Below are 7,832 nucleotides of genomic sequence, written 5' to 3' on the forward strand. Positions count from 1 at the left end.
TTCCCTGCCTAAACCTTTCCGCCTCGCTACCCCAACTTCCTCCTTTAAGACGGTTCTTGAAACATATCTCTTTGACCAACTGCCCTAATTTATCCTTGTGTGGATCGGTTTCAAATTTTTTGACTTAAAACACTCCTGTGCAACGCCTTGGGACGTTTTCCTACGTTAAAGGCGCTATGTAAATACAAGTTGTTGTTTTTATTGTTGTTGAGCGCCACCGAGAGCCCGATGTACTCTTCAGATAACGAAACCCCTCGGTCCTACTCTGAAATTGAGCTCAGATTTTGTCGGATGTTTGACGCCAATTATGTGTGTGATACTGTCCATCAGGGCAATGGTAATTGAACATCCTGTATGGACGATCTCGCTCCATCAATGTTGAAGTTCGGCAGTTAAATGAATCTATAATTGTGGATATGGGGTTTGGGCGATTCTCTGTACGTAACTTGCGTCGTTATAATACTGAACAACGTGTTCAGGTGAATCGTTGTTTGTGTTCAAAATGATGTAGGAAACATGTACAGATAACCCGTGAGTTTACACATCTTCTCCTTTGTGTCAATGGCTTACTCACTGCGTTGAAATCGAATCTAATTCCTGTATATTTTTCTTTGTCTGATAGTTGCTGGTTTAACAGTTAAAACTGACCCCACCTTCCCTCCTGTCAATAAGCAATACTGAAGGGCTCCTTTAAAACTCTCATGCTTTATTGCACCACCATGTTGTTTAATTGAGGAGCATTGGCTGGGGTTATATGCTAGAATGCAGCAGGAGTTACTCTCATGTATTCACGAGCTGGTGAATTTACCAAAGGCTGCACCAGATTCCTGGTGTCCTAAGCACTGAACATTTTTACCCAACTCCTGATATGTAGTCTGTAAAATGAGAACGGATGAAAATACATCACGTGCAGAACACAATATATTTTTAAAGTTTTCCCTATGACTCGTTAACCATGTGAGTATTTCGCTGAGTCGGAAACAGAAAGTTAGCGGTTGATTAATGGCGATTAAAACAAACTTTTCACACAGTTTATTGAGTTTTGTGTAATTAATAAAATAAACAGTTTTCTGAAAGTTAATTCCTCGACGTGGAATGGAACCATCGTCAAATGGATAAGAGATTTATCGATGAACAGTTGCTGTTCTGGGCTGTTCCTCTCATTATTTAGAGAGCAGCGGTTTCTGAAGTGTAACTTTCGTCTCAAGTACAACAGGTCCCCGGTTCAATCATCACTTGTAGGCAGAGATCAATAAAATATCTGAACAGCCGCACAGTATTCTCCTTTTCTCTATACAGTTCTGTACACACTCAAACTCTACAGAGACACCGACAGTGTGGGAGATCATTACAGGATCCTGCAGCGCTGCCTCGGTCAATAGCAACAGTTCGGAGCCGCAGTTGAGGCCCGGCAACAAACCCATTGTGTTGGTTTACTGTTCCCCAGCTCCTGGAGTGAGTGAGGCCGCGACAGCAGCAACGTTCAGGCCGCCTGTCCGTCCGGTTCCCTCCAAGCGCCCGCTTCAGTGATAGCTTGTTTCGCAGCGATGGGCAGTTTACGCTCTCTGAGGCTGCAATCGCTGCAATTTGGAAACCGCTGCTCTCTAAATAATTGTAGGCACAACTCAGAAGAGAACTGTCATCTATAAATGCTCTTATTCGTGCGACATGGGTTCCATTAACTTTTCGAAAACTGCTAATTTATTAATTAAGCAAAACTCATTAAACTGTGCAAAACGTTTCTGGTAATCGCCAGTAATCAACCGATAACTTTCTGTTTCGGACTGATCGAAATACACACATGGTTAACGAGTCATAGGCAAAACTTTAAAAAAAATGTTGTGTTATGCATGTGATAAATTTACATCCGTTCTCATTTTATAGACTGCAATTTTTGGAGTTGAGTAAAAATGTTCTATGTTTATGACGCCAGGAATCTGGTGCAGCCTTTGGTAAATTCATCAGCTCGCGAACACATCAGAGTAATTCCTGCTGCACTCTGTCATATAACCCCAGCCAATGCTCCTCAATTAAACAACAGTAACCAGTGCCGCAGCCCCCCGCACTATTAAGCAATCTGAAAAATTAAGTAAATGAGCATGGATAACTCCAACCCACGGTGCACGTCTCCAGTGGTGCAATCGTTTAGCGTGCCATATTTCTATGAGAGTAGAGGTTCTGGAAATGCTGGCGTTGTGATTTCGAGCCTCACTTACAGCAGCCAATGCTTTTGCGGTGTTATATTTCTACCGGAGCTGATGGTACAATTGGTGTTTGCGGAAGCTTTCTCCTTATTAGCTGTTTCACGTAGGCACTTAGTTTCCTCAGGCCCACCGTGTTGCAATAACGGATGCGAGTTTTAAAGGAGCCCTTCAGTGTTACTTATTGACAGGACGAAAGTGGAGCCAGTTATAACCCTTAAAGCAGCAACTATCAGGCAAAGTATAATGTGCAGGAAATAGATTTGATTTCAACGCAGTGACTAAGAATTTGGCACAATCGAGAAGATGTGTAATCTCACGGGTTATCTGTACGAACATACTAATTAGGAGCAGGAGAAGGCCACTCGGCCCCTCGAGCCAGCTCCGCCATTCAATAAGATCATGGCTGATCATCGACATATACTCCACTTTCCTGCGTGATCCCCATATCCATTGATTCCCCTAGTGTCCAAAAACCTATCTATCTCAGCCTTGAATATACTCAAAGACTCAGCATTCACAGCCCTCTGGGGCAGAGAATTCCAAACATTCACAACCCTCTGAGTGAAGAAATTCTTAAGGAAGCTCGGAGCTCTTTGCCTGAGATTTGTCCCACGGATGTGAGAGGATGGATTTACCTTCATTAGCTGAAGAATGACGGAAAGTTTGATACATATTTTAAGAATTGTATTCTTTGTAGTGCGTTTCATGAATCTTCTTTAATTTAAAAGGATTACCGAAATACTTCAGTCAGAATTTAAACTTTGCATTTGCCGGAAATGGAACCCGCATGGCAGGCGAGAATTCTACCTCTGGACCAACAGAGCCTAGTATTCAATTCTGTTGTTACGCTCCTGATTCTTTTAATGAAAGAATAAAACACAAAGCAAAATATTGCAGAGTCTGGAAATGAAATTATTCAGAAAATGCTGTAAACACTCCGCAGGTCCGGGATCATCTGTGGAGATGGAAACACAGGGTTAACGTTTCAGGTCGATGAGCTCTCCTCCGATCTAATGTTTCGCACCAATCATTGAAAAAATTGCAGGTCATTTTATTAAAATTGATATTTCCACGCTCTGGTCTGTGTGGTTTTCAGATACAGAGTTATTTTGTTGCTTAATTTCACTAATTATAAAACAAAGCTGGGAGTCCAAGCCAGAAACACGTGTTTACTGAACAGGCACTTTAACCAACTGAGCCACGGAATTTTAAGAGAGGTAACTTTTCAGGTCGACGAAGGGTCATTGACCTGAAACGTTAACTCCCTTTCTCTCTCCACAGATGCTGCCTGACCTGCTGAGTATTTCCAGCATTTCCTGTTTTTATTTCAGATTTCCAGCATCCGCAGTCTTTTGCTTTTGTGCCAAAGTATTTTTCCTGAGCTAAAGGTATTGCAGTTTTCTCTGGTTGTGTTTATCTTTCATTCTCCATCTATGAGTTGTTTCTGAATCCATGAGTTTGTGCTGCTTTGTGGGTGAGCGGCAGACTTGTAGATATGTCCTGCTCGCGCTCCCAGATTGACAGTGTGGAAAATGTGGAGCAGGCTTCTGTAAACAAGCGGGTTAACATTATACAGTTTCTGTACACCTGAGACTGAATTCCTGCTTTTAATAACAAAATCGCGGGTTTCTTGCGTGTACTGGACACAAGCTCGGTGCAGAATTTTTGCCAGTTATTATTTTAAATCTTCTGCAATGTCGCCAAACTGAGGGATTTGGGGATTTTCGTCTAAAGAACGGGGCTCATCCGCGATGTGGGTCCTCGTCTCTCGCATTTAAGTCATTGGATTTTTCTGTGCGAGAATCATACCGGTAGACACCATCTCTCAATGTTTCCGTCTCTCTATCTTGCCTCTCTGTGTTTTCCACTGATAGACGCCTCAGGCTTCCTTGAACTGCCAAGGCTGATCTAACCTGCCACACCAGCAGGAAACGGTTAAGAAAGAAATAGTGACTGAAACGGCAGGGTAAGTAATTAAGTAAAGTGAAATTCGAACTTTCAAACAGAACCTGGTGAAGTGAGGATGATATTTTGACTTGAAATGTTTAGTGTACCGCAGATATTGCTGTACATTTTATAGGAAAGCCATATTGGACGGACAGAAGCGGTCTGAATGAAATGCTATGGCTTCATTGCCAGCGACTCCTTGGTCCTCGGGTTTGAATTCTCGCTTGGGGGGTTTCCATTGATTGATATGGGAGTGGTTCTCAGGTTCAAATGATGTCTTTTTACAGTTGCAGAAAGTGCGCAGATTGCTGACATGTTAATTCTTCACAATTCGAAACGACCTCATTGGCTATTCTCAGTCCTTGAAGGACATCAAAGTGGTTTTGCTTCAGAAGTTCATCATCGAAACCTGACTGAACAGCGACTCTGGCGGCACTCGAATCCACAGCCTTTGAATAACTTTTACCAACTCTTGACACGACAAGTTCAACGCGCTATTCATTGCGCAACAGAGCCGAATACGTCGGAGGATGCTGAATCCGTGAGTTTGAGCTTCTTTGTGGGTGACTGGGAGACTTGAAGATATGTTTACCTGATTTCCCTGTAAATCATTTCCACTTCAGCCTGTTCCCAAAGTTTGTAGAAACGAATTAATGAGAGGATCAAATTGATCGCTCGGAGAAACTCGTCCGCTAAATATTGAAAGTTCACAGTGTTTATTGTGAGCGGTTTAGATTTATTCAGGCGCACATCTGGTATAAAAGTAGCCGTGATCTGGGCGTCATTCGAACAGGCGGTCTTATAATCTGGAGTTAGACAGGTTCCCGAAATCCTGTGTGCGTCTCAAATATCCCCATATACAGGCTCTTCCATTATAGGGTCGTACTTTGAGACACCACGTCATCAATTCTAACTGTGTTGCACATGAAGGCTTTCAAACCCCCGCCAGCTCCCGCGGGGTGTGAGACAGCCATGAGAAGCAACATTCCCTATCAGCACCCATATCCCGCTTGCTTCTGCTGCCAGCTGCCAGTAATCTGCAACAAACCCAATTGCAGAGACAGGGCGCAAATAACAATCAGGGAAAGAGGCACGAACTCAAAATCCAAATTAGCAGGACAGGATCTGAGTGACAATTAATGTTCTGGGATGTGAACTTCCGTTAGAGCTGCAAACAAATAGGTGTAAGAGAGAGATAATCTATTTGCTCTGTTGGGAGGGTCCAGCACAACGGGGCCTAACGGTAAAATTAGAGCTACCACGTTCAGGCATGATATAAGGAAGCTGTTCTTCACACAGAGGGTAGTGGGAATCTGGAACTCGCTTCCAGAAACAGCTGTTCAGGCTGGGCTTCAATTGACAATTTCCAAATGAGATCGATAGATTTGTGTTCGGCGAGGATGTGAAGGTTTATGGAATCATTGCAAGTAGATGGAGTTCAGCTACAGATCTGCCATGATCTAATTGAATTGCGGAGCAGGCTCGAGGGCCTGAATGGCCTTGTGATGTTTCTATGTTCTTATGACAGTAACAGGACAGAAACATCAACAGCTGCAAACATACGTCGCATTTTATTCATAGTTAACAGCAAAAATATCCGTGCCGTGCGCAACTATGCTGTAGCCAGAAAAAATACGCGAAGCTGAGGTGTGGCGCTGTGATCATTGATCATATCATGGTTAGTGCGCTGCATTGTGGCCGCAGTAACCTCGGCTCAAACTTAAATCATGTCACAGCTCGCTTTTTATCTTCTGTCCTCTGCGGCACCTGCCAATGGAACTGACAGAAAAATCAATCTTTATGACATGAAAAATTATGTTTTGTTGGCGGCGAAAACCTTTTTACTCCTTTAAAACCCCGCGCTCTCACAAGCCTGAGCTTGATGCTCCATAATTCAAACACACCTCTTCTCCCAGGTTTTAACTCTTCCACAATCAGTAGCCATTCTTTACTTCCCTCCTTCCATTTCATTGTCACTTGCCTGCGGTATTATCTTAATCTAGCATTCACTTTCATGTGCTTACGTGGTTAAGTTCTCTCTGCTACCACCGCGGTTCATGGGGGCACATGTCCCATTCGCACCAATGTACAACCAGTCGATACATTTAGATCTGTGTGGGAGATCGACAGATAATCACTGTGAAAGCAGGACTGAACTTCAGATGGACAGCGGCCGGATTGTTCACGAAATTTCCTTGGAGAATCTTGTTAACTGAAGAACTGAGATTTATTTTAATGCTGGTTCGTGCTGTTCCCAAAAGTGTTGTAGTGCGTGAGTGACAGGGAGCGCTACCTAGCTGCCAATGAGGGTTTAAATGTGAACTAGTGGCCCGCTGTTACGGTTCAGTTGGATCGGAAGTGCTTCGTCTTAATCTTAACAGTTCCTTTGAAGTGTGCGATTGAAACAAATAGAGGTTAAATGGAAAGAGCACTAGTGGGTGAAACCAGCAATTACAGGAGGTTGGCCATAATTGAAATGTTTTTGAATGCCCATGGCGCGGGACCCTCTGTTCTTTATGAAGAGCGGGGGCAGGAACACAGTTTAACAGAAATAAAATGTACAGACGTGTTACAAATCAGAAAACTGCACTGGTCGAAGATCGATAACAGTTTGAAATTAAATTCATTTCCAAAGGATAAAGTTAACCCTTTCTGCCAGCTCCCACTTCATTTGCTTTTTCTGTTTATCGTTCAAGCGGTGTAAGAACATAAGAACATAAGAAATTGGAGCAGGAATAGGCCATTCAGCCCTTCGAGGATTGCCCCGAACAGCAGAGCTGGGCACTGAATCTATTTCTATTGTTGCAGGAGTTGTTCTGTTCTTCTAATAGTTCCCTCACCAGGAAAACGCCTGTTTTAACTCACAGGCATTAAATGGGCGGTTTTATTGTATGTTGGAGAGTTTCCATCAAAAAGATTTTAATAAATCTGCAAAAAGACGAGATTAGGACTGGAACTATTAACATCAAATCCAGGCTCATTGTCCAATGAAGCAGGAAACCGTGAACAAGAAGGATGTGAATGAAGCAAGGAGGGAAGCAAGGGAGGAAGGAGGAAGGAGCTCTCGATTCCATCTTCTTTCCATTAGAGCTGGGTGAAATATTAGGTTGAAAAATTAGGAGAATTTTACCAAACAGGGAGAGAAAATATTGTCTAACTTGGGGAATGTAACATTTTCAGGCCACGTATCTTCCAACTGGATTAACAGTCCTGAGACGTTAATGTCTCACCAACCTCGATCTAACATTATTATACAAAAGGAATCATCCAAAAATCCCTTTTATTTCAGTATTTCTGAAACAACCTTTAATAAAATCTCTTTACCACATGTCCTGCCTGTGTTCCCAGATTGACAATGTGGAAAATGTGGAGCAGGCTTTTGGATACAAACGGACTTATATATTTATCTCACAGATTCGGCACTTCTGGGACTGAATTCCTGCTTTAAAGAATAAAATTGCCGTTTTTTTGCGATGTACTGAACACAGGCTGATTTTCTGGCAGTTATTATTTGAAGACTTGTGGAATGTCTCCAGGCCGAGGAAAGTGGTTCTATTAAAATTTTGGAGCGTGTCCGGGATTCGGACCCGGTACCTCTTGCATTTTAATTGTTGTGAATTCCCAAAACAAGAATCACACCCCTAGAGCAAAGAGCCACTAACCCTGCAATGCGTGTTTAAT

The sequence above is a fragment of the Somniosus microcephalus genome, unplaced genomic scaffold (assembly GCF_052327205.1).
Source record: "Somniosus microcephalus isolate GS21.2 unplaced genomic scaffold, FLI_Smic_1.0 unresolved_chr1, whole genome shotgun sequence".
Classification (NCBI taxonomy): domain Eukaryota; kingdom Metazoa; phylum Chordata; class Chondrichthyes; order Squaliformes; family Somniosidae; genus Somniosus; species Somniosus microcephalus.